At 38.0% G+C, this 8,436-nt stretch overlaps 1 long non-coding RNA gene across 1 annotated transcript; it reads right to left on the reverse strand.

The window, feature by feature from the left end:
* Nucleotides 1-2,411: 2,411 nt before the first annotated feature.
* LOC115948765 lies at nt 2,412-6,464 on the reverse strand. Its single transcript, XR_004082546.1, has 2 exons — nt 6,377-6,464; nt 2,412-4,227 (listed from the first exon to the last, which is right to left on the reverse strand). It is a non-coding gene; the product is annotated as an uncharacterized LOC115948765 (long non-coding RNA).
* Nucleotides 6,465-8,436: the final 1,972 nt, after the last annotated feature.

An 8,436-nucleotide genomic window follows, 5' to 3' on the forward strand; every position in this document is an offset into this window, starting at 1 on the left:
GCAGCATGATTTATCCTGAACCTAAATACTTTGCCAACACATATTTGATTAGAAATGTTAGCCATTACCAAGACACATATTTTAGCTTTGTAGGCAATCCCATACCAGCTGTGAATTCTTAAAATAACTCAGTCTGAACAACTGGGAAAATCATGAAACCAATTAACAGACTCAGACAAAATACTGTATTATGCTTATGGATAATCCATCATATTAAACAGTGAGATGTATCTTTGGCAACTTTATTCTGGACAAAGACAATTAAGGTTGAGGTTAGAGACTTTGTAAGCTTTAATACATAATTAGAGTCCAAAGATTGCATTTCACTGGTCTTCAGAGTTTAAGGGGCAGCTGTAAATATCTGACCTGAATTGCCTAAGCACTCCAAAGAAGGAAGTTTTCTCTGCAATCTTGTACCAAATTCATCTTGTACATGAATTTTGTAATTCATGTAACTCATCCAATATTAGAAATGATTTTAACTGAGAGATTACAGAAACAAAAAAGTATTTTTTATGTGTTTTTGCCATTTATTGGAAAGGTCATTCTGCAATTTTAGGAATTTTACTACAAAATTTGAAGAAAATGGGCATATGCTTGTACACAGATACTCTGTCCTGTGTTACACAAGATATTTTTCTGGTTTTCAAAACGAATTTGAGGAGGCCTTTCTTTTCTGTTTGGAGCTAAGCTTATCTAGAGGGCTACAATTTATAGTCATATCTTGTTATATGCTTTTATGTATTCTTTAGACCTTAATTGTCAAATTATGTGGCAGTTCAAAGTTCTTGGAATGTAAAAATCTGGTGTCTCTAAATCATTTCCAGTTAAGTAGCTTTAAAGTAAAGAGGCAGTCATCACTGAATTAATTGGTGTTACAGAAGTGTCACATGCATGAGCACAACAGAAGTGTGCTGCAATAAACCTGGTGATGCACTGAGCTGGACCTAAGAAAATCTCTGTTTCAATGCACTCATTTTATCTCCTGAATAAATTTCCTTAGCACTCCCTAAGGGGGATTTTTTGAGTGACAGCAGAGGACGCTTGGGTGAAGTGTTAGCTGAAGTGTTCCAGCAGTGAAGGGTAGTATTAACTTTGAATGAAAAACAGCAAGCTAGTTCCTTACTTGAGATAAAAATGTCTTCATTAATTATATTCTCTTTAATTTGAAGAGTAATTCAAATTGACTAGATTCTTCCCAGTGTTACTCAGCAGTTTCCTACAGAAATGGCTGTGCTGAGTTCCCTGTTTAACCACACATTGCCAGATGCAACTGCAGGTCATGGGGCCTGCTGGCTGGTCAGTTGCTGAAATTCCAGAGCTGCCATAAGGACTGCAGGATATAATAATTATTTTCTCATTAAGAGTTTAAAAAGTATGGCTCATTTTGCCTTTTGATTATGTAGAATACTTGCACAATAGTATAACTGTATTTTTATTAGTTGCACTCGGTTTTGTTTTCATGTTTGCTACGACACTTTATTCTTTATTTCACCATAAAGGCCTGCTTCTTTAGCTACTTTAATTTTTGTCACTTTTAACTGTGTGAAATGGATTCCCAGACAGCCAACAGGAAGTGTTTTTAGGTCAGCAGCTAATTTTCCCAGGCCCATTTTGCAGACTCTTGTGATTTATACCAACTCTATTTATAGAGGAAAGACTTTTTTTAACCTATGAACTTGCTATCCTCATGTTGGCATTTTTTCTATCAGCTGATGTATCTGCTTGTTGAGTGATGGTGACAGCAAAGTTAATAAGCTACACAAGTGGAAAAATGTATTACAACAGACAAGCGTTTAATAATTTAATGATGGTCTAGGCACTGCCTGCATCCTGTAGTGTTGGTGTGCATGTCAGAAGCACCATGGGAGGACAGCACATCTGTGATTACAGAGTAATCTCTCCATTTTATTTACTTGGTCCCCTTTCCTGTAACACATGAACAACTTGCTGTTTTAAAGATTTTAGTCTTCAAAAGCCCCTTTCATATAGTGAGGTTCTATGATTCCCATTCTCTGAAAAGGATATGACATATGGGGGTTAAGTGGTTTTCAAAATTCCTGCAGAGTCTGGAATAGAGCAGAAAAATGAATTTGGGTTCCTTGACTGTGGGCAAATCACTGGGTGGTTATTCTCAAAAATAAAACAATCATTAGTCCTATCTCTGTGGTTTTGCAGTTTAAAATGTGATAACAAAAACCCATGAGTTTCACCTGATTGAAGGAGTAAACTTTCTTCCTTCCCCCCCTTTGCCCAACAGAAACTTAATCTAAGGATCATGCTAGGTTTTGCTGTATTTGAGGGGAAATTCTTAAATGTTGACATGGAAGCCTCAATTTCATTTCTGCAGGCTTGCTTATGTCCTAGATACTTTTTCATTGAGAGAGAAAGAACTCTGGAATACAAAGAAGTAATGTTTTTATTACTTTTATTGATTTTGTAGCCTTTCTACTCAAAGAACATTGATATCAACGACCACTAATGGTGGACAGAATTCACAAGAAAAGCTTTTGGCCTTTTTTCATGTATTGTTTTCTTACATTGTTTTTCAAAGGAAAATGTCCTGCCTAATCCCACACAGGACCTGAGGAAGTGGAACAAAATCTGTAAAAAGTACACACTCAAAATTACGTATCCGTTGATCATTTGCTCAGTACATTAATTAATTTTTGGTCCTTTACCTTTAAGATCCATATTTCCATTTTCTGTATTTTCTAGACATATACATGGGGGGTTTTGGCCTCTCTACAGTTCCAATTGAGTTCCTACAGGTATTCACAATTGTAGTACCCTGCTAAAAATGAAAAAGGCTCATGGCTGGACACTTTTCTATTGAAAACTTGAATGGTTCAATTTAATTTTCATACTGAGAATTTTCTCACTTTTTAATTTCACCTCTTGATTTGAAAATTAACTGATGAAAGTCTATTTTCACTCAAGACAGATGTTAATACTTGGGGAACTTAGCTTGAGAATGTGTTTCACACACAGGAATAATTCTTGAGATTCATCTGTACAGCTAACCATATTTAGCTTGATTCCCTGTCTCTGAAACCTATAACTTTTCTTCAGATCTATCCTTCAAACAAAACACTTTTTTAATTCTACTTTAAAAGGATGATCTTCTGGGGAGCTGTAAGTTAAAGCAATACATTTCCCTCATATTCTTCATACAGAGAGCTCAGCCTGACACGTGATAGACGCATGATCTTCTGGTGAGCCATGTTTCAAAAGACTTCTATCACTTGCATATTACCCTTTATTAGTTCACATTACAGGACTTGTAAGCTCATACTACACAAAAATGTTTTTTACTGTGAGATGCCACAACTCATACTCAAAATTACGAGGTATTGACAGTTGGTAAAAGTAGGGGATGTTATTTTCTCAAGATGAATCTGAGAGAAGATGGCTTTGTATGAACATGCTGTCCCAAATTGCTGGGCCTGGTTCAGTTCTCATTCTTGGTGGAGATTAGGCACAGCTTCATTGAAACTAAAAAGTTGTATTTGCCTAGACTTGTATGAAATGAGAAGAGAGTAACACATACTCCTTTATAGAATGGGATCTTTCACAGGCAGGACAGACTAAAACACAGTAGGCTCTTATTCATACTCCATATAGACTCTCTTGCTAGCAAAGTGATTTGTGGCAGCACTGCCTGGTTTTACACATTTTGTTTTGTTTAGTTAGGCTTTTCTCTACAAGGGGTTTTATTGTTCAAGAGGGGGCACTCCCACCCTTGCTCATAGTCAAGTCATGGAGTAATTACTGCTCTTTACATGCCAAGATCTCAGACCAAGAAAAGGCAGCCAATCCTGATACAGGAAGACACACACTGGCACAAAAAAACTAACTAGGGAGACAATGAAGAGAGGAAAACAGAGTGAGCCTGTATGGGATTGTGCTCTATCTGCCTGTGACAGTAGCATCAGGGGCAATGTTGTTTTTCCCCAGTAGCTTTCCAATATAGTTACTCCATTCACTGATGAATTGAGAGTATGTGAAACTCTGCCAAAGCTAATCAAATCAAATTCCACCCAGCTGGTTAAATCCAATTGCCTGTGCCTTCCTCCACAATGCAAGGGCATCCATGGTACACTGTGCTGAGCTGCCTCCTCCCTCCCAAAGTTCACTGCACGTCTGTGCACTGTGGGTGATCTTCCCCTATAAGCGTAATGTGTGGGTTTCTGGCTGCTTGAGTGCAGATCTTATCTCGTTCAATCCCTGGAGAAACAATAAAATAAAAAAGAACAGTTACATATATATATATGTGTGTGTCTGTGTATATATATATATATATCTACATATATAATATTTTAGCACAGTTGCTTTTCAAATATTTCCCCTAAAACAATGAACAATCTTCCCCTACTTGTGGGGAAACTGCCTCTTTCTGCAGTGATTTCAAGCTGGTGACAAAAGAAGATTGTAATATAAGATAATATGCACTAATCTGGGCTATGTATGTTTCGGGCAGTACTCCAACTCTCGCTCTCTGGTGTATCACCTTCCTTCTTGAAGCAATTGTTTCTTCCTGTACAGTAAGTGGCAATAGGCAGAGTCCTCTGGTTGCCACACTTCAGAGTAGAAGTATGACTTAGGGCTTTGCATTGTTGCCTAGAACAGTATCCCTTCATGGGCTAGCATGAGACTAATATCCCAATTTATGCACTAAAGTTGATTATATGAATCAAATAGCCCCAATTTCTGCCTTGATCTTCAAAAGAAATCTTTATTTACTCTTTCTCCATTTCTCACTGATTCTAGTAAGGCACTTGATTCCTGAGAAACAAATGTGCCATTCACCAGAGGAATAACTCCACTGATACAATTTGTGCATTTTTAATCCAGATCCCATCCCTTACATACTCCTTCTAAGGTCTGGGTGTCTTTCCTGTGGACAGTAGCTGCAGCTATCTGCCATGTACAGAACCCTCCACCTCTCTCTGGTGACGGCTCAGGGGTTGGGGCTGGCAGATAACTTGTGTCAGGCTGAAAGGATGTCTTCTGGCAGGCACTGGATTTCTACCTCCAAAAAAGAGAATACTGGCTTAGCCCTGGAAGAATCTACACCTTCAGCAAAAGGGAAATCTGCCATAGGAGCAGTCTATGCAAATACTTGTGGGAGGGAATCTAAGAAATGATCCATGAATGCATTCCCTTGAGGAGCAGCACAGTAAAAGGCTTTGCCACACAGCCTGGGTCAGAATCAAGTATCCTGCATTCTGAACTTGCCTTCAGGAAGGAAGTCTGCTGATACTACTGAATTCAGACTTGTAACAATAAATGCAAATATTAACAATAAGAATTGTCAGAGGGATAATAACATTCCTCAGGTGTGCTCATGACTGGTTTTAACTGATTTGGAATTTATTACTATCGTCAAAAAAATTTAGCTATTGCAATCAACAAAGTCTAGGGTATGATTCAGTTGACCAGCTGAACACTTTGTACATGGGAATGTTAATTTTAAGCTTTTGCCTAAACTCCAGACAATGATTAGCTCTGTGAGAAAACCGACACATGGCATTTGGGAGAGGCTGTACACCCAAACTGCAAGTACAGCTCCAACTAAACATCAGATGGCGGTGTGGGGAAGGCATTGTGTGACACGAATTTCTCAGGCTGTATTTGAAAGATGAGCAGAACCAAAAGATCTGCTTATCACCACTCATCTATCTTAAGGTTTTGGGTTTGTTTGTTGTTTTTTTTTTTTTTTTTAACTGTGCTTCACAAATTATTTGGCTTGTGAGCAGGAAATACTTCTGGATTAAATAATACTTCTAATTTTTATCTGCTTAAAATAGATAAAAACTTATATAAGCAAAACACTGACCTATATCTGCTGGTTTGAAACACATTTTTGACAACATTCCAGGAAGATTTCGAGCACAAAATTTAATGGGTCACATCATTAATTTTAGCCTATTAAAATCCATTGTCTTTTCTATAGTGGAGTGTCTTCTGCGCAGTGGAGATGCTACAGATTTAAAATATTTTTTTGTGCAGGAATAGGCACTTTTTAAACAAAGGTATGTCAGCACTGAACAATTGTGAAAGCCTTGGCCTTAGTTTAGGGAGCTTTATCGTGTTCCTCAGCTGATGCAATTGCTCCAGAGGGCAAACTCATTAAAATACATAAATCATAAATCTCAAGAACAGAATAATCTCTAATCAAAGAAGGACATACATTGATTTCTAAGCATGTCAGTAAGGTACAGTGAGCTGTTCCTGCTTTACTGTATGAATATTTATCAAATAATGCAGTTACATTTGCATCATGCACTTCAGATAGCTGAAATAAAATAATTGTAATCAAATCCCAAATATGTTTTCATGGTATGTATTTCACCTCTTCTCAGCTCTTACATACCAGCAGGAGACCACTACCCTAGAGCAGCATCCCTTGTCTTTGATTTGAAATATGTATTATAGCACCTTTGTCATTATAATGTACTTCAGCAAGCTCCTAGAGTGAAAAGAGGAGGAATAAAGGTAAAAATTTAGAATGAAAGACTGTGAGTAAGAAAATAGGTAGCCATGCAGAATAATAGAACTATGGAGAGAATACAGAATGGTTTGGGTTGGAAGAGACCTTAAAGGGCATCCATCCAGTGATCACATAGTCACATCTAGTGATTACATCCACTGATTACATGGTCACAGCCAGTGATCACAAATTTTAAATACATAAAATGACAATGTTTAATTTTATAATATTAGTTTTAAATAAAACACAAAGTTTAAATCAATCCTTTCTAATAAAGAAAACATGTCTTTTTAAGCTCTACTTACACATTTAGAGAAGCAAGCTTCATAACCTATCTCCATCATTATGTGGCCTGTTTTGTTTCAAAGCTTGTGAAAACTGAAGAATAAGTATAAACTGCAAGTTTTGTCTAAGATTTTACTACAATAGATTTACTACAATAGATTTACAATTGTTACAAGTTTCTAAATAATTAGGGGTTATGAAGTGTTTATGAAAAAATGTGGTGGGATTGATAGTGAAAGGCAACAGCTGCCCAGTTAGCACTATCCAAAAAATACTTAAAAGACAATGGCACTGGTGGCCTAGGAGCAGTCACACAGGTTGAAAAGGCCACAAATGAGCACATGTCCCTGATTCCTGTAGGAACGTGGAATTTAACAGGGCAGCTCAGACAAGTCTTCTGCAGAGATCTCTTCTCAGAGATCTCTAGCTTGAGTTCCTCTTCTAAGATGTGGTAATCCAGGTGTTCCAGTAACATCTTACTGTTCTGTTGTGTATACACTGAGATGACTGGATTCTTTAACAATTGTGTTGAGATTTTCTGATTGTTGCTTATGCCCGCTTCAGATCTAACCTCCCCTGCTGCCAGGTTTAGGTCAGGCCTGATATGAGCAGGCTCAGGCTCAGCTGGAGAGCAGGTGAGCTCCAGTGGAGGGGCTGAGGTGCCCTCAGCAAGTAATGACATGGTGGTGGCAGGCACTAGTTAGCATGACATCCTCCCAGACAGCATTTCTGAGAGCAACCAGAGCTCAGCAAGGACTTTCCTTTTGTCTGGATGCAAACTACTGAACACACTGATACAAAAAAGATGCAAAATCTATCCTTAATTTATCTTGACTTACTCAAACACATAGGGACAATGCAACTCAAAATCTACTGATGTAACTCCAAATCTGCCCATCCATGTTTGGGGAGGGGAGTGTCCCAAAACTAGTTACAGAAGATATCCCCAAAACAGTTTGATTTTGAAAAAAATCACATTCTTTTTCTTTCTTCTTGATTCTTTGTATTGCACTAGAGTACATTTGCATCAATACACATTCAAAGGGCAGTTGAAAATTAAAAAATTTATTTTCTTTGCAATGTGTGATCTGAAAAATAAAAGTAGGATAAAACCTTACAAGTCTTTCATGTAATCATCTGACTTGAGCAGATCTTGTGAAAACATTAGATATCATGAGATGCCTGGGAGATTAAGTCATGGCTCCCCGGACACAGGGCTGTAAGTCAAAGCATCTTTTATAAACACAGAAAAGCGCTTTTCTCTTGTCAAATTATCAGTGTATCCATTCAACTACCATGACTCAGACCTCCAGCAGTCAAGAGATTTGCTTAGATTACAAAGATTTAAAGAAAAAAAAAACCAAAACACAACAAAAAAGACTAATGAAAGCCATGTACCATCCCCATCTTTTACATTACTTTGAATAGGGCAAAAGTGGATTTTTGACTGGGAAAGCCCTAAACACAGGGAAGGTGTTACAAACGCGCACTTAACACCCTCTGATTCTCTGTGGCCTGTTATCTTTGGAACGGTCAGTCCACAGGAGAGTTTAACAAGTTCTCAAAGAATTCGTGCAGTTCCTACAAATCTCTGGGACACCAGTGACTCTCTCCGGATGGATGCGGGTCCCCACGGCGGGGCAGGCGCGGGGCCAGCC

This window comes from Geospiza fortis, unplaced genomic scaffold (assembly GCF_000277835.1).
Source record: "Geospiza fortis unplaced genomic scaffold, GeoFor_1.0 scaffold548, whole genome shotgun sequence".
Taxonomy (NCBI): domain Eukaryota; kingdom Metazoa; phylum Chordata; class Aves; order Passeriformes; family Thraupidae; genus Geospiza; species Geospiza fortis.